We start from the raw sequence: 18,957 nt of genomic DNA on the forward strand, positions 1-18,957 counted from the left end.
GTGACCTTACTACTTGAGGGGTTGAGACAGGAGGTCAACAAGGATTGCTGGCCTCCAGTGCAGTTCCAGGTTCAGTGAGAGGGCCTGCCTAAAAGGAATAAAACACAGAGCAATAAAGCAGGATGCATGGCATCTCCTCTGACCTCTGCATAGGTATGTGCACCTGCATACACATGTGCACATATAACTTGTGCATGTATACATATACCCACAGACACAAAAGCAAAGAAAATAAAAGGGACTGAGGCCAGGAATGGCAGCACATGTTCTATAATCCCATGCTCAGGAGGCAGAGGCAGGATTGAAGTAAGTTCAAGGCCAGCCTGGTCTGCACAGCAAGTTCCAGACCAGCCAGAGCTACAAAGTTTGAGACCCTGTCCCAAAAAAGAAAGTAAAGGGGGGAAAAGGAAGTAAAAGAGGGAGGAACAGAAGGAAGAAGGAAGGAAGGAGGGAGGGAGATTATGAGGGTGGGGGAAAAGAAGTGAAAGGTAAAATGAGGCTAGCCTACCAGAAAAGGAAAACTGGAACCCTCCCTTAGTTAATAAGAATACACTGCCGACTTAGAAATAAGTAAAAATGGAAAACACACACACACACACACACACACACACACACCAGTACATGCACATTTCTTTTGGCAGAAATTCACCATAGACTTTGGCTAAGGAGTATAACTTTTAGTGAGCACACATTTCTATCATGTTTAATTCCCCGTTTTTTTCAATCTGAAGTAGGCTGTAGCAAATGTAATTAAATTCAGCATTTAATTCCTCTTGACATAATTGATGAAAGATGAGTTGAAAGAAATTGGCTTTGATATATTTTTTCTGGGTGGGTTAATAAACATTAATAATAGCACTCTTGCAACCTTAAGAGTTGATACAAGCTAGGCCTTGTGGCACATGCCTGCAATGTAAACCCTCAAAAGGCTAGAGAAGAAGGATATCAAGCTCAAGGCCAGCCTGGGCTACATAGACTGTTCAAGGGTAGCCTCAGCTACACAGAGAAGACACACACACACACACACACACACACACACACACACACACAGTGGTGGTTTGAATAAGAAATGTCCCCCATAAGCTCATGTATTTGAATACTTGGTCCAGACTGTGGTACTGTTTGCAGAGGATTATGAAATGTGACCCTGCTGAAGGAAGCATGTAAGGGGGTGGGGGTGTTTGAGAGTGCATAGCTTTGCCCCACTTCCAGCTTGTTCTCTCTGCTTCCTGTGAGTACTTGAAGATGTAAGCCCTCAGTTTTCTGGTCCTGCTGCCTCCTGCCACACCTCCCCGCCATGATGGACTCTTACTCTACTCCTCTAGAACCCAATAAACTCTCCATTCTTTAAGTTGCCTTGATCATGGTGTTTTATGACAGTAACAGAAAGAGAGAGAGAGAGAGAGAGAGAGAGAGAGAGAGAATTGATAACAGATTTGGAATGTTGGACCCAAGCTAACAGGTGAACCTGGTAACTGGCACTTTATAAAAGGTGACGTGTTAGCTAACTTATCTTAGCATTATGGTCAAATACCTGGCACCTGACATAAACAACTCAAGGGAGAATGGATTTACCTTGACACATGGTTTCAGAGATTTCAGTCTACAGTGGTTGGCTGATTGGCTCCCTGCCTGTGGGAAGACAGAGCATCACACTGAAGAAGCATGTGGAGAAGGCTGCTCACTTAATGCCAGACAGGAAGGAGAGAGAGAAGAGAGAGAGAGAGAGGAGAGAGAGAGAGAGAGAGAGAGAGAGAGAGAGAGAGAGAGAGAGAGAGTAGGCTCAGGACAAGATACAGCCACAAACATGTCCTCAGAGACCCATTTCCCCCACCTTGGCCCTATCTCCTAAAGCTTCCCAATCTCTCAAAATAGTGTCACCAGCTGGAGACAAACTTTTCAACATATGAACCTTGAGGGACATTTCATATTCAAACTGGAACAGGTGAAAAAAAATCCCAATTAGCATTGTTCCTTGGGAGGTTTCAAAATTAGTTTGAAATTCTTACAATTCAAACATGTGAACAGAGCAGAATAGATACAAATGACTAAGATAAAGAATAAACCTTTGTAATTCCGGCTAATGTTCCAATGCAAGGCATACACGTATACAGAACCGAATAAACAGACATGACAAGCAATTCCCTCATCTTGGATCCTCATCTTCAGGCACAAAGTCACCGGAGCCAGGTTGCCCTTGAGGTGCCCCATCTTCCCTCAGTGTTCCTGGAAGTTTCTTTCATGTCCCAAGTCACAGTTTGACTTCGACTCTCTTCCCACACATTCAGAAACACTCTGTTACTACAAAAGAAGTGGTTATCATTTTATTCTTTTAAATAGAAAGGATGAAAAGCTTTGCGAAGCTGTACTCAGAAATGCCAAATGGGAATGAAACTACTTTTTAGAAATTCTATGAAATTTAACTTTTTTGAACACTGCTTGCATATTTTTTCAAAAGAAAGATAAAAAATTCATGAGTCCACCTGCCTTTCAGGGTTTTGATATACCTCGAGGTGACATTTGCACAGCTCTGGACAGATGTCTTTCCTCTCAGTCACCCCCTCCATATCCTCAACTTGACATACCAGAAAGTTATATAAAGTCAACAGGAAGGTCACTGGGATACAGAGAGAAACTCCTTCATCAATGTTTGAGGCTCTGACTGAACAGAACAATGTGGAGCTGAAACGATGGCTCAGCAGTTAAGAGCACTTGCTGCTCTTGCAGAGGGGTGGTGGTCAGTTCCCAATACCCGCATGGTGGCCCACAACTGCCTATAACTCCAGTTCCAGGGAATCCTTCATCCTCTTCTGGCCTCCAAGAGCACTACCACACATGGTACATAATATACACTCAAGTACATATACATACACATTAAATCTATAAATAAATAAATAAATAAATAAATAAATAAGGCTGGAGAAATGGCTCAGCAGTTAAGAGCACTTACTGCTCTTGCAGAGGACCCAGGTTCCGTTTCCAGAACCCGCATGGTGGCTCACAACCACCTGTAACGTAACTCGAGTTCCAGGGGTTCCAAAGCCCTCTGCTGGTCTCCATGGGCTCCTGCATACACGTGACACACAGAAACCCACACAGGCTTAGATTAAAGGAAAAAAATAAAGAAATCTAGAGGAAAACTCCTTTTCAGACAAACATCAGATTTAATTCCAGAATACCTGAAAATGTAGAGCCTTAGGGAAGCTATTTAAACATCACCATTCACCCACGTGGCAGCTGATCACAGCATTGCAAAACCTGTAAAGGAATTCAGAGGGTGCTTTTTTGCTTTTGTCCAAGGACAGTAATAGTTTTGGCTTGTGTTAAATATATTGGGGTGATGGTGTAGAGCACTGTCCTCCCAGCACAACAGCCATCTTAACGGAGCAGCTGCAACTCCACACAAGAGACCCTCAGGATCAGGCTTGTTGATGTTTCCTGACAGAAAGAGGGGGTGAAAAGACCTTCACCCTCAGACCTCAGCCTCTCCTCCTGCACCTGTCTGCCAGCTGAATGTAATTCAGCTCCAGCTCACATGGTCTCATGGTCTTGGGACATGCTAGAGTTTATAGAGTGTGCAAGGTTAACTGAAGGGAAGACTTTATCTATATAGGAAGGTCATCATCCATGCTTGGGTGAGACTTTCCAGTGATGTGGCTGTTTGGGGGTCATCCATGCTCCTGAAAGTAACTTTGGTAGAATTGTTACTTTAGTCTGTCTTTGGTGCCTTATCTGAGGGTGAGTAGATGTTCCTTAGCATCTCCCCAGGAAGAGTTAGGAATTGTGCTGTCTTGCCTTGGGTAGAATTAGATTATTTGTGGATATTCACAACCTGAAAAAGTAGTAGAATTTTATGCACATATTCAGAGGTCCTGTCTCAGGTAATGAGGCACTTACAATCTGGAGTCTCCAGCCTTCTCTGCCTATATAAATATATGCAAATATTACAAATATATGTATACATCATTTTCAGTATGTCTTTGTATGTAATTTTGCTTGTCAATGCAGAAAGAATAAGAGAAGGGAAAGTGTGTTAACTTTTCTTCCAAGTTGACAGCTGTAAACCTCTTTGAAAGAAAGACCTGAGCTAGGGAAGAAAAGAGCCAAAGAAAAATAACTTTTATCTATTCACTCATTCATCCATTCAGTTACTCTTTAATCTTACCGAACATGCCCCTAGGCTAATTGACTAATTCATTACCTGAGATAAAAATCTAACCCATCACCTGTGGATCATATGGCTCAAGAACAGTACTGAGTGAGGCCCTATACATAATGGTAAATTTATTAAAACACTATGAGACTTTTCCCCATCATTTTTGGTAACAATTGCTTAGTTGTTGGGTATCAACTTTGTCAATAACAACACCATATCTCAACAACAAAAGACTGGACATGCTTATTAGAGCTTTGTGTTGGCATGACAAAACCCTGGTTTTTCAGAAACTTTTTCTTTCCAAAAGAGTCATATCATGAAGATCTGTTTACTAGAATGTATTGATAAAAAGCCAAATGTTAAGAGCTAAAGATACATATAGCTCAGCGGTGGAGTACCTGTCTAGCACCTGCAAGGCCCTGGATTCTATCCTTAGCACTGCAAAGAAAGAAAAGTCCAATGTTAAAAATCCAGAAATCGGGCCTGGTAGCATATACCATGGCAAGGATGTTGGTTCTGCTCCACTCTGTCCAGGCATCAATAAGAGTTCCCTTTCCCCTGGTTACAACAAAGAATCGAATCTACCTGTAGATGGAGACAGGCCATTGTTTCCTCCCTTTAAGAGTTAATCCAGTTAGATAGGTCAATCACCCAGCCAAGGTCGACCCCTCAGAGGAGAGAAAGTAGTTTATTTTGGCTTATGGTTCCAGAAGGAGAGTCCATAATGGTGTGGGAGGCATGGCATGGCAGCTGAAGCAGGAAGCGGAGAGATCACATCTCTAGTCACACACAGGAAGCAGAGCTCAAACTGGAAGTGGGGCAAGGCCATAAACTCTCAAAGCCTCCCCCCACCAGGGACATACTTCTCCAGATAGGCTTCACCTCCTAAAGGGTCCATAAGCTCTCCAAACAGCACCACCAACTGGGAACCAAGAAGTCCAATACCTGAGTCCACAGGGGACATTTCCCATTCCAGCCATCACACTGGTACTTTGGGCTTCCTTATTCTTTTTTTTCCTCTACTATGTCTGCCATGTCGCTAACCTGCATGTCTAGCTAAGGGCAGGGCTTTCTCTTTTCCTCTTCTCTCCCTCCTCTGAGCATCTGCCAAGGATCACCACTTGCCTTCTTTGGAGTTTTTCTTTTAAACTAATAAAACTATCCCTGAGTTTTCTTTTGAGTTCCTTCTTAAACCCTTTTATTAACAAGACTAAGAATCCCAAGAGGAGAACCTGATTCCCCTGGTAACACCTTTAGGGATCCTTATTCAGGCAGAAACTAGGATTCTTAGCATCAACACAAGAAGGAATTTCAGGACCAGCCAATATGAAACAGAGTTGGGGCTTATTAAAAGACATTTTTAACATAGATCTTAGACACAGGGGAAAGAATAACACATATCCAAGCTTGGGTACAGGCTTCTCAAGGAAGAGTCATTCCTTGTTGTCTTTATAATGGCTGTATATATAAGAGCCCTGCAGCTTTCTAAGACTGCAATTTATAACATGAGGTTAAAGAATTTTCTTTTGTAAACAAATGTGTAAGGTAGATTTATGAAGGATATTGTTTAGATATGTGAATGAATGTTAAAAACTAAAGGTTGTAAATGATTTTGACTCTAAGGAAGCAGTTTATATATGATCTTGGACATCTTTCTTTGAGATGGCTTTAGGAAAATGCACATTGTCTCTGTAGGTAATTCTGGCTTCATCAGTGGTGGCTGATGTTTCTGCTTCTATCTACAGAAAAGGCAAGCCAGATCCCAGGATGAAGGCCACTTTTCCTTCCTGTGTCACTGTAATTTCCCCTGCCTTTTATCCTGCTGGTGGATGCCTGTAGTCCCAGCGACTTAGAAAGCTGAGGTGGGAGGATCTCTTAAATCCATGAGTTCATGACTAGTTTAAGCAACATAGCCAGACCCTGGAGAGAAGGAGAGACATAGAGAGAGGAGGGGAGGGGAGGGGAGGGGAAGGGAAGGGAGGGGAGAGGGAAGCATGGGAAGAGGGGAAGAAGGATAAAAGAAACTCTAAAAAGCCTGCATACTCACTCTAGGTTCAGGGCATCTATTCCCACCTTCTTTGGCTTGTCTCCCTTTTCTTGATGTCCATGCCCAAGTCTTTATTAAAACCTTTTCTTAACAAGCTCCAACTCTGCTTCATCATGAAAAAAAATAAGGAAAATGATGCTGGGCATGGTGACACAAACCTTTAATCCCAGCATTCGGGAAGCAGAGGCAGGCAGATCTCTGTGAGTTCGAGGTCAGCCTGGTCTACATAGTGAGTTCCAGACCAGCTGGGGCTACAGAGAGATCCTGTCAAAAAAGATCAAAAAGAGAAGGAGGAGGAGGAGGAGGAGGAGGATGCTGGGGGGTTCGTACCAGCGACCCCCGGGCAGTGATGATTGGGGATGAGTAAGCGCGCTGTTTGCCAGCCCATAGTGCCCCCAGTACCGGGAACACTCAGGCACAATGGGGAGCTAGTCAAGCAGGGACTCATTTATTGCAGGTGTTACAGAGCTTATAAAGGCACCTGTAAATCCCCCCTCCCCCCTTAGGGTGTATCTTAAAGATGGTCACACACTGATCATGCACTCCTCAGCAGTATGGAAGTATTCTTCAGACTTTCAAAGCAAGTCAGGCCATGCCCCAGTAACTTCCTCTTGGACCTCTACAAGGTGGGGCTTTTAGGTCCCCACACCTCCCCTTTTATTTTTATTTTAAGGCCAGACTGACTTTATTTCATGGGTTACCCAACTCATAGACGGCTCACTGAGGAGAGATGGCTAGCTCCTTCCTCCAATCTTATGCATTTTTGCCTGTCTTAGGTTGTGTCACCTTTGACCAAGTCTTGTCCATCATTGGATCATGCACTGGCCATGTGCATGTCCTATCTTAGGAGTACTTGTCATGGGACATCTTACCCATCCTTGGCTAAAAATGTGTCATGATTAAGGGCAGCTGCATGGGTAATGCCAGCCTGTGACAGTCTTAGTCTCTGCCTAACTTGGTTAGCCAAGCATGGGCAACTCGAGGGGGTCCTGGGGGAGTCCATAATCATGAAGAGGTGAGCCGTGGCAGTTCCAAGGGTCCTCTGTCGCCGAATTATCTGATAAAGACACTTAAAGATAAGCACTATCAAGAGAAACAAAGCAAGTCATGGCGTAGGACAAGTTGAAATACTTCTGAGACCATGTACCTTTTAGCCAATCAGCCAGTTGTCAAAGAGGCTGACTGGCAATGAAGCCAAGGAACTGGGTCCTTCACCTCAGATGGATATAAATAAATAGAGGAATTTTGTCTCATGAACTATTGTCCATGGAACATCATGCTAGTCAGTCAGATCCTGGCCTACCCACTTAAGGTTCCTCGGGGTTTGAATCTCCTATAGGGTAGACACACCCAAAGCCTCGACCCATGGTTAGCAATGGATCTGGTCCTTTCCATTGCCCTGTAATGGGGTCCTTCCATCTTACCTGTACCTCAGGTCTCTGCTCTTGTCGTCCCCAGTGCTTCTGAAACCGGGATTCCAACTGATTTTTTTGAAAATTAAGAATATTAATAGTGAATAAGGCCATACCCAACTGTTGGTGGGGGCTTATTCCCCCTTTTTGTTTTTGTAATTGAAGTTTTAGGTTTTGATGTTTGCAAAGCACTGGAGAAAGTGAGACTGAGCATGTTTAGACTTCTATCCTGTATGAGTGGTAGCCCAACAGGCATGTGAGAATGTGTTGATGGACACGAAAATATACTTAAGCTTTCCAAAAGGAGCATAGTGTGTGACATCCATTTGCCACAAGGAATTGGGCTTGAGTCGCCTGGGGTTTACCCCTGGCTGTTGCAGAGGCAGCACCTGTAAGCCATCTTGTCTGCCTCTGCATTGCCTTGGGATAAAAGCCCAGGCAATCCTTGGTGCCCCCTAAGATGCTGTAAGAAAACAGGGCCTTCTCTCTCTTTAAGGAGCATAAGAGTCTGAATCATCAAGGGAGTAATGGGGTTCCCATCCAAACTGATATGAGAACCTAATAGCCCTGGAAGAAGAGTAACTACATACAGACTGTCAGAAATCAAATTCATGGGCTCATTTTCAATACTGCCAGAAAGCAATGGCCATGAGTTCCTTGAATTGAGCTTTTTGGTTTCTCCACATCTGCCCCAGTCAGTGAAAACATTGTAGGCTTTCACTAAGGGCTCCCTCGGCCCCCCAGGATTCGGCGAGCGCTGCTGCTGGCGGGGTTGTAACACTCGGGGGCCCGTGGAACGGATGGGACGGCCCCCCAAGCCACCTTCCCCGAGCCAGGCCTTCCCAGCCGTCCCAGAGCCGGTCATGGCACACAGCCAATGGTGGGGTTTTTTTTTAAATGTGCCTGGCAACTGTCACTGGCCAATGGCCGGGGGGGGCAGTCCCCTCCCCAGCTTTAGCGCGAGCCCCTGACTCGCACACATGTTAGTTCAAAGCAGGTGGGGTGGGCAGCTTTCGCCGCGACCCCATGCACTCCACTCCGCCCTGCCCTTCTGAAAAAGGCATCCATGGGTCCTGTTTTCATGGGTCCCGGGAGGCTCTGAAGCTGGCCAGAGCACGCTTGAGGTGCCGCTTATTACTTTGCCACTTTTGGTTTCACTTCTGTTGCATTTCTGCCTTCTTCCTCAAACTCTTCCCATGATTCCCATGTATCCCCAGTAAAAACATTAGCCCCAAGTACCCAGGGAGCCAAATGAATCACCAAACCTTTTGAGCTACTGGATCTGACAAATCCAATCCCCTGCTTTTAAGCATACCTCTCCACGCTTTAAGTGCTGGGTCCTCAAGCTTATTAATTTCGTTACCCATATTTTGGGTCTAGCTTATCCCGAACTTCCCAATTGGCCCCAACCCGTTTTTTTTTCTTTCTTTTCTTCTTTTCACCTTCCTTCGAGTGCCACACTGGGCACCAGTTGCCAGGGGGGTTCGTACCAACAGCCCCAGGCAGTGATGATTGGGGATGAGTAAGTGTGCCGTTTGCCAGCCCACGCAGCCCCCAGTACCGGGAACACTCAGGTGCAACGGGGAGCCTAGTCAAGCAGGGACTCATTTATTGCAGGTGTTACAGAGCTTATAAAGGCACCTGGAAATCACCCCTCCCCCACTGAGGGTGTATCTTAAGGATGGTCATGCACTGATCTTGCACTCCTCAGCAGTGTGGAAGTATTCTTCAGACTTTCAAAACAAGTCAGGCCGTGCCCCAGTACCTTCCTCTTGGACCTCTGCAAGGTGGGGCTTTTAGGTCCCCACAGGAGGAGAATGAAAAGAAAATCCAATGTGAAACTGATAAAATGCTCTTATTCAGAATGTGAAACCAATAAAATGCTCTTATTCAGAGACATGGCAGCCAAACTTTATCTCCAGTAAAAACTGAATTGTTAAAAATACAGTAACACAGAAGCCAGGCATGTCAACATATGACAGAAAGCCAGAACTGAAGACCAAATAGTGCTTGTGTTGACCTTTGTAGAAACCATAAACACTAGTGGAAACAGCAATTCTATATATCTAGAAGCTCTCTCAGGCTCTGAACTTGAAAATCTTTAGCATACCTCAGGTAGATATTTATCAACTTTGAGATTTTATGAGTTCATTAAAAGGACTGTCTTTTTTCATACATATGTATAAAGTACTATATGATTCTAAACTAGAAAGCAGGAAATGCTGGTGAAATGACCAGTGGGTAGAGACAGGAGGATCCCTGGGTTTGCTGGCCACTCAGTCTACCTGAAATGGTGAGCTCTAGGTTCAGTGAGAGACTGTCTCTCAAAAGTTAAGGTGGAGGGGGCTGGAGCAATGACTCAGTGGTTAAAAGCACTGGCTGCTCTTCCAGAGGACCTGGCTTTGGTTCCCATCACCCACATGGAAGCTAACAACTGTCTATAACTCAAATTCCAGAAGATCCAGTGTCCTGTTCTGGTCTCTGCAGGCATTGCACGACATGAGTACACTTAAATACATGCAGGCAAAACACACATACATATAAAATAAAAATAAAAAACGGGGCCTGGAGAGATGGCTCAGAGGTTAAGAACACTGACTGGTTCTTGCAGAAGACCCAAATTCTAATCCCAGCACCCACATGGCAGCTAACAACTGTCTGTAACTCCAGTCCTAGGGGATCCGATGGCCTCTTCTGTCCTCCGTGGACATTGCACAACACAGGTGCGCTTACTTACATGCAGGCAATACACACATACACATAAAATTAAAATAAAATATTGAAAAATAATAATCAAAAAAAGTTTTTTAAAGTTAAGGTGGAAAGTGATAGAGGGAGACAACCAACATCAACTTCAGGCCTCCACATGTACAGGCATGAGCACATACATGTACACACATGTACATATATACATACACACCCTGCCCCCCAACACACATACAGAGAGGGGAAGAAAGACTGAATTTTGTTGCTGTTGCTGCTGCTGCTACTACTGTTATTTTTTGGTGAGTGTGGTGGGGTAGTCATTGGGATAATTGGAGTTTTCTTGCACAAGTGTTGTAAAAGACGTTTTATGAGTTTCTTTCTATCTGCTTGTTCCCATCGCTCCCAACTGTCTATTTGAACTCAGCCAGTGTTGGCACCTCCACATTCTATAATGGAACTGTCACCCTGGGAACTACTACATCGAGAAGTATATAGGGGACTGGAGAGATGGCTCAGTGGTTCAGAGCACTAGCTACTCTTGTAGAGAAACCAGGTTCAGTTCCCAGCAGCCACATGGCAGCTAACAATTAGTCTGTAACTCCAGTTCCAGGGGATTCATTGCCATCTTCTGGCCACCACAGGCATTGCATGCATGTGGTGCACTTACATTCATGGAGGCAAAAAACTCACACACATAAAAATATATTTTTTTAATTTTTAAGAAGTATATGGGGCTGGTGAGATGGCTCAGAGAGTAGACACTTGCCACATAGGCCTGGAAACCTGACTTGGATCCCTGGAATACATGTAAAACTGGAAGGAAAGAACCAACCTCATAGAGTTGTCCTCTGACCTTTATGTGTATCCTGCCACAAGTGTCCACACACATACCCAAACACACATATATAAACACACATGTATAAATAATATTTTTTTAGAAAAATAAGTATATAGACTGCCAAGATGCTCAAACAGGTAAGGGCCTTTGCTGCTTTGCCTGATAACCAGAGTTTGATCCCCAGAACCCACATGGTGGAAGAAGAGAAACTACTCCCACAAGTTGTCTTCCGATGTCCACATATGCACTGTGGCACGCATGCCACCCCCACCCCCACAAAATAAATAAGTATTTTTTAAAATTTAGCTAACGGATGGGGTAGGAGCTGGCCTGGAGGAAGGGAAGCTAGTATGCCTAGGTTATTTATGCCTCATAGTGTTGGCTTTTCCTAAACAATCTGTAGGTTCTGGAAGACTATATAAGACTCCAAGTATACAGTCTTCAAGGTTATACATGGAATTTGTCCAGATTGAACTCCAAACAGAACTGTTCAGTATTCAGAAAACAACCACTTTTGGCAATTGCCTAAGCTCAGATTGGACTATAACAACTTCTATTCTGTACCTAATACTTAAGGTTTAACATTAGATTTAGGTACTCAGCCAAGAAACTGAAACTACAAACCAGTATCATAACTCAGTCTGCTATAACAAAAAAACCACTGATGTGGTCCTAAACAACAGACATTTATTTCTCATAGTTCTGCAGTCTTTGAAGGCACCAGCAGATTCCCTGTTTGGTCAGAGCCTGTTTCCTGAGGGCTATCTTCCTGTTGTGGCCCCATGAGACAGGGAGAGGGAAAGGGGCTCTGGGTGTTGTCTTCTTGTTAGGGCACTAATCCCATCATAGGGTTCCACTCTCATGACCTCATCTAAAACAAAGGACCTCCCAAAGGCCCCACCTGTAAAACCAGCAGATTAGGGATTAGGCAAAGCGATGTCCAACTTCTTGACATTGCCTCAGACCTTGTCATCTTTGAAGTTCACACCCCAGAACCACGCATCAACTTACAAAAAAAAGATTACAAAGGTGGACTGGAGAGATGGCTCAGCAGTTAAGAGCACTGGCTGCTCTTGCAGAGGACCCAGGTTCAATTCCCAGCAACCACAAGGCAGCTAACAACCATCTATAATTCCAGCTCCAGGGGAATCTGACACTCACTTCTTAACATCTATGGGTGCACTCACCTATATGTAGGCAATGCACTCATACACATAAATAGTAATAAATAAAATATTTTTAATTGCAAAAGAATCCCATAACTGCCAGATGTGGTGGCACATGCCTTTAATCCCAGCACTCGGGAGGCAGAGGCAGGTAGATCTCTATGAGTTCAAAGCCAGCCTGGTCTACGTAGTGAGTTCCAGGTCAGCTGGAGCTACAGGGAGACCCTGTCTCAAAAAGGCAAAAAAAATTTAAAAAAGGAATCTCATAACCTTTTAAGTAAGTTTATGATTTTGTGTTGGGCTGCATTCACTAATATCCTGAAATGCCTGCCATCCATAGGACCCAGGCTGGACACACCTGGTAGGGGCTCAATGTATGAATTTGGTTGTGGAGACCATAATCATTTAGTCAATGAGGTAATATAATTTATTGAGAAAATTGGCTCTGGACATTTATGGCTTGGTAGCTACTTTTATCAGCTTGTTTTAAAAATATCAGAAGTGGCTAGAGAGATGGCTTAGTGGTTGGGAGCTCTTTCTCCTCTTGCAGAGGACCCAAGTTCATTCCCAGCATCGATGTTAGGCAGCTCACAGCCACCTGTAAGTTCAGCTTCAGGGGATCTCTTCTGGCCTCTGGGATATGCACCCACACAGACACGTAAACATACACATAAATAAATAGAAAAAAATTTTGGTCCTTCCAGAGTCCAAATCATTGAATATTTTATACTTTTAAAAAGAGTGACTGATATAACATTCCCCTGAAAATCTAACTAACAAGAAACATAAGCGGAAATGTTCTCCCATATTATTAAGGAAATCAGTTTTATGTTTCTCCCCTTTCTTTGCATCGTCCCTGGTGTTCATATATGAGGAAACTTCTCTACATTTTAAGATGTACAACTATGGTAGTTAGCTCTACCTTTAAGGGTTTGGCTGCCTGCTCACTGCTGTTGCTATGCAGGATGTGAGCCCCAGATCTCTAAGTTAATTAGCTCACAAATCATAACTCAAACACAATCAGGTTAGTAACACAATCAAAGAGATAACAAACCAAAAAAAAAAATATACTTGTGGGCTGAAAATACATGTGCACTTGATAGCAACATACCAGGGGTGACTGTTGAGTTTCCTGATTGTTAGTATGACATGACACCTTAATTTCAAGTTTTCTCGGCTGGTGGTTTTAGGGCAGATATTTCAAATATTTGAATTTCTAAATTTCAAAAATTCTGACATAGTCAATATAGCAAGGTGAGACATACTTATCATGAGAACACTAGCACATTTGGCCATGTGGGTGGTATTTTGATGAGAAAGATATTTGAAATATGAAGTAAATTAAAGTTAATTGACGATTCCCTTAGGCACTCAGTAATTCCTGATATTAAGTTTAAAATTCCATGAGTATATGAACTATATCCAAACCTGTCAGATAAGCAAAATCCATTAAGAAATCACTTGCCTTCTCCTGCAAGTTTTCCCAGGTCCTGCTAGCAGAAAGAAGAGGGGGCTTTCAGACAGTGAGAAGGAAGTGGGCCTATGTGGGAAAGACTTCTATAAAAATGTGAATGTGGCCTGGCCTATGAGCACAATTCCAAGAGACATGTCAGGGAATGGGTGTCCTCTGAGCTCCAGCCCTCTCTTGAAAACTAAATTTAAGAATTAGGCTCTTTTTGTTCAGGTAATTATAATGTTGGAGTAGTAACACTGCAGGTCTGGGCTGGATGTCAATATAGGGAGCTGTTTTCTAATCCTGGGGCCACCAGCAGCCTTTGAAGAGCAGACGCTCAAGTGGGCAAAGGTGGAGCTGAAGCCATATCTGTGAGAATGGAGGGAGGAGCCAAGTGGACGCATCTCAGAAGCAAGTCCAGCAGGTGTCTTGACCACAGCTTCAAGGCTATCTGGCTTTCCTCATCTCTGATCTAGATACTTTAGATGCTTTTCCAGTGAGCTCACCTGATCAGGTCGGGCTCACCTACTCAAAGAGGGTGGGTCAGGATCCTAGAATTCTGCCTGCCTGCCCGGGGCGGGGGGGGGGCTAGGAAAACACATAAGTGACTTTGGACATACCTCAGTTTACTGCACTCTGCAGATAATGCATTATCATTACTTTTTAACAAACTGAAGGTTTGCTACAGTCCTATGTGGAATAATTCTATCTGTATAGACTTGCTCAGATGATTATTAGCATTTTTTAGCAACAAAATTTTTTTGAGACATAAGGATTTATTTTCTTCCATATAAATGAAACTCAGAGGTAAGCCATGCAAGGCATATGCAGTGGCTCTGGCACCATCAGGGATACAGGTGTTTATATTTATTTATAATCCATATTTTTGCTTGGGTTTTATTTCTTTTTTAAAATTTATTTCTTATTAACTTTGCTCTTTTAACACAGGCTCTCATGTTGCCCAGCCTGTCCTTGAACTCACTATGTAGTTCAGGATGACCTTGAGCTCCTGATCCTGCTGTCTCCACCTCCCAATGCCTGCCAGGATTGAAAGCATGCCCCATCACACCTGACATAGCATTATATTTTTTTTAAATGAATATGCCACAAGCAAATAAGGTCACATTCAAGAAATAGATTAAATATTAGAAACACTATTAATGTACTTGAATAACTAATAGTAAGTTTAAAAATCATATAAATATAAGTAAGCAATTACATATTCTTTATACTAAAGTATTATTTTTGTGGGTTTTGTTTGTTTGTTTGTTTGGAGACAGGATCTATCTCCCTGTAGCCCCAGCTGACCTGGAACTTGCTATGTAGACCAGGTGGCCTTGATCTCAGAGATCTGCCTGCCTCTGCTTTCGGAATGCTCTGAGATCTGCCTGCCTTCACCTGGCATTAAAGATCTGAGCCATCACACCCAAACTAAGTATGTACATTTTAAAAGACTATGCCATTGTACACATAATTTTTACATGCACTGGGAAATCAAAAAGTGACTCATTTTATTGTGATACATGCTTTATTGCAATGAGCTGGCACAGAACCACAGGTGCCCCTCAGGTACACAGGGAACCCACCATATACCCCAGGTACACAGACTAGTTTCTGATGAGACTATAGGAGGTTCAGTGAGCTTCTGAGAATTAGAGGAAATAAGAATGTTTGGTGCTGTGGCATTAAATTGGCTGGCATCATGAAAATGAACACAGAGACTCCTCCAGGCCAGCTCTGAACTTATGCACTGAAAAGATTAACAAGGTAGTGATCACTGGCACCCATCCCCCCAGTCTCCCACTGTTTCTCTTGTATGCTATCCTACTTGGCAGTTGTCCCTAGTCATCAGTTACTTCTCAGCATCTATGATTCTGAAGAGTCATTATGCTCTACAGATTGGCTTCTGTTCCCAGGAAAACTCCATTTGCCAGAGAGGTAGATGTTGCCATTGTCTTCATGCCCACTTATACTGGGTTTATCAGAACTCAGTGGGATTCTGGCTATGAAACTGGCTCATGCTGGGAACTGAAAATTGCAGCAATTGGAAGCATGCACATTAATATTGCTCAAATGGATCAACAATAGTCTGGTAACACATTCCCTAAGTTCTCAGAATAAGGCCATATGATTCCTCTTTCCGAAGCACCCAGACTCTAGTCACCCATTTCTCTCTCTCTCTCTCTCTCTCTCTCTCTCTCTCTCTCTCTCTTCTCTCTCTGCCTCTCATATTATCCATGTTCTTCCCAAATTCAAAGGAGGAGCACACCTATCTAGCTCCTGACATTTAGAGGTCAACTACCAGCAATACTGAGAAGAAACAGGCCTGCAGCGCCACCTACTGGAAATTTAGAGATGTGTGCCTGCTCACTCAAGATCAGCTACTTTTCAGAACAGCTGTATGGGGCGGGCCCTCAGATTGGACTCCAGATTGGAGCTTTCAGAGTAGGGCTAAGAGTTTAAAGGCGTCAATTTCTAGGTGTTCACATTACACAGGGGCTGTCCCTAGACCTGACGGGGCTGGGGGAGTGCGGGCCGCAGAGGGCGCCTGCTCTCTGCGCAGAAGAGGAGTCAGCCCTACCAGCCTTTGCTATTGATAGGCCTTGGGTTCTCAGATGTCCTTGTAAGATCTGTGGTCTTAATCAGTTCTCAACCTTCGCACGTTCCTAAGGCTCAGCTCCAAATCCAGCACTGTGCTACTGGAAGATGATGCCCAAGACCATTACTGAAGGTCAGGCACTTAGTTTGAATCGTTTCAAGGGGCAATATCTAGAAAATTCTATCTTAAGGGGCAATATCTAGAAAATTCTATCTTCTGGGGACATAGTTCCAGATAAAAGACCCTACATTAAGAATAATTTGGGGGGGGTCTTTTTCTCCCTGTAGCCCTGTAGCCCCAGCTGTCCTGGAACTATGTAGACCAGGCTGGCCTTGACAAGTCACAGAGATCTGCCTGCCTCTGCCTCCTAAGTGCTGGGATTAAAGGCACTCACTACCACGCCCAGCCAGAATAAATTTTGTGTTTTCTTAGTATTTACTTATTTAGGGTCACAGGAGAAATATTTCCACCAACTTCTGTCAGATGATGAAGTTTCATAAACGCATATTTATTTTTCAAGGTAGACACAAGCCTCCTGCTTGCTTTTGTGTATCAGCAGGCGCTCTGCTTATTTTTCTAGTCCCACCATGGACCTACTAATAAACCTGACAGCTATGTGCTATGGATTCAGCTCTACCTCACTTCAGCCTGTAATCCCAGCACCTGGGAGGCCAAAGCAGGAGGCTCTTGAGGCCAGCCTGAGCTATATGGTGAGACACACATACCCCTCCATCACTTCTTTTGGCTGTATTTTTCATCAAACTCTTTCATTCCAACAACAATCTTATTTACAGATAGATAACTGTAGTAAAATTCTTAAATCTCAATAGATATGATTAAAGAATTCCAAGTTTTGCTTTTACTATCTAAAAAGTTATTTACAGAGCTGGAGAGATGGCTCAGCAGTTAAGAGCACTGGCTGCTCTTGCTGAAGACCTGGGTTCAACTTCCACATGGCAGCTAACGGCTATTTGTAACTTCAGTTCCAGGGAATCCAACACCCTCTTCTGGCTTCCTTGGGCACTGCACAATATGGATGCATTTACATACATTCAGGCATAACACTCATACACATAAAATAAAAATAAATAAGCAATGTTTAAAAAGTTACTAAATCATAAAATAGATTCAGGTGTTTTTAAATCATCCATGTACTAATAATTATAATGAGAAGTTAATCCAGAAGAAAATAGTTTTTGCTTTCTTAAGAAAACAAATCAAGTGTGGATTTCAACTTCCTATGTAGCAGAGGATGACCTTGATCTTCCTGCCTCCACCTCCCAAGTTCTGGGATTACAGACATGCAACACTATGCCCAGTTCAGAAGAAACCATTTTAACAGCCAAAGTAAATATTAATTTAAAATTTATAGATATTTTAGGCCAATCACAGTGGTGCACATCTGCAATCCCAGCACTTTAGGAATAGGAGGTAGGAGGATCAGGAGTTCAACACCAGGCTCAGCTACATAGCATATTCAAAGCCAACCTGGGCTACATGAGACCCTGTCTCAAAAAAACAAAAACAAACACCCCAAACCAACAGCAAATTATATACATACATATGTAGAGATTTAGATATATCAGTGATACTGTGTGTGCCTGGAGTCCTTGAGACCCTGGGTTCAAGCCTCAGTATTAAATATACACACACACATATATGGGTGTGTGTATATATATAAAAATGTAGAAAATATGACAGTCATCAATTGAAAGATTATCAAGTATAATATGTTGCCTTTGGCAAAATTCTGTAAGGAATGTAGAAGAGAAAAACTCATGCAAAATTTGAGGGGGTAATTTTATTTTAAGATACATGTAGTATGTGAGAGTACATTCTTTGCAACTATGAAAAAATATCCTAGAGCAGCCATTACTCTAAAAATGTAGAAAGGGCTGTCATGGTGCCTTACGTTGGTAATCTCAACACTTGGGAGACTGGGGCAGAATTGGAGCAAGTTCCAGGCCATCGTGGGCTACAGAGTGATTTCCAGGTGAGTTCCCAGAAAAGCTGGGCTATAGAGTGAGAACCAGTCTCAAGAAAGAAAGAAGGAATGGGGAACCCGGGATACAAGCTTTGCCAAATTATTTTAGACATACTCTAAGGAAAACGTTAGTAGGCTTTTTCCTTAGGAAAAGCGGCCCAAACAACACTTAGGCTCCGCAGAAGGTTACAAAGGGAAGTGATAGACTATTTTCTTCACGAATTACTAGCATCACGAGACTAAAATTCTAAGATATTCGCATGTAATCAAATACATCGAATTGGAATGTGTGCAACGTCCTTTCCCAGGCTTCTGCTATAACGGGATAAATGGGAAATACAGGTCCCCGTGGGAAGCGTTGCAAGATACTAGGAAACGGTGAGTGGGCCCCAATTTCGGGTTTCAGCACTGCAGTTCAGGTGATTTCTACCTCCAAGCAACAAAACCCGGGCTCTCTAAGGGAGCGTACCATGGAGGAAAGACACACAGAGACACACACAGACAGGATGAGGCTAACACACAAACACACACACACACACACACACACACACACACACACACACACACTCACACTCTCAAAGACCGCGTCCTACGCG

Source organism: Nannospalax galili, unplaced genomic scaffold, assembly GCF_000622305.1.
Source record: "Nannospalax galili isolate Female #2095 unplaced genomic scaffold, S.galili_v1.0 scaffold243, whole genome shotgun sequence".
Lineage (NCBI taxonomy): Eukaryota > Metazoa > Chordata > Mammalia > Rodentia > Spalacidae > Nannospalax > Nannospalax galili.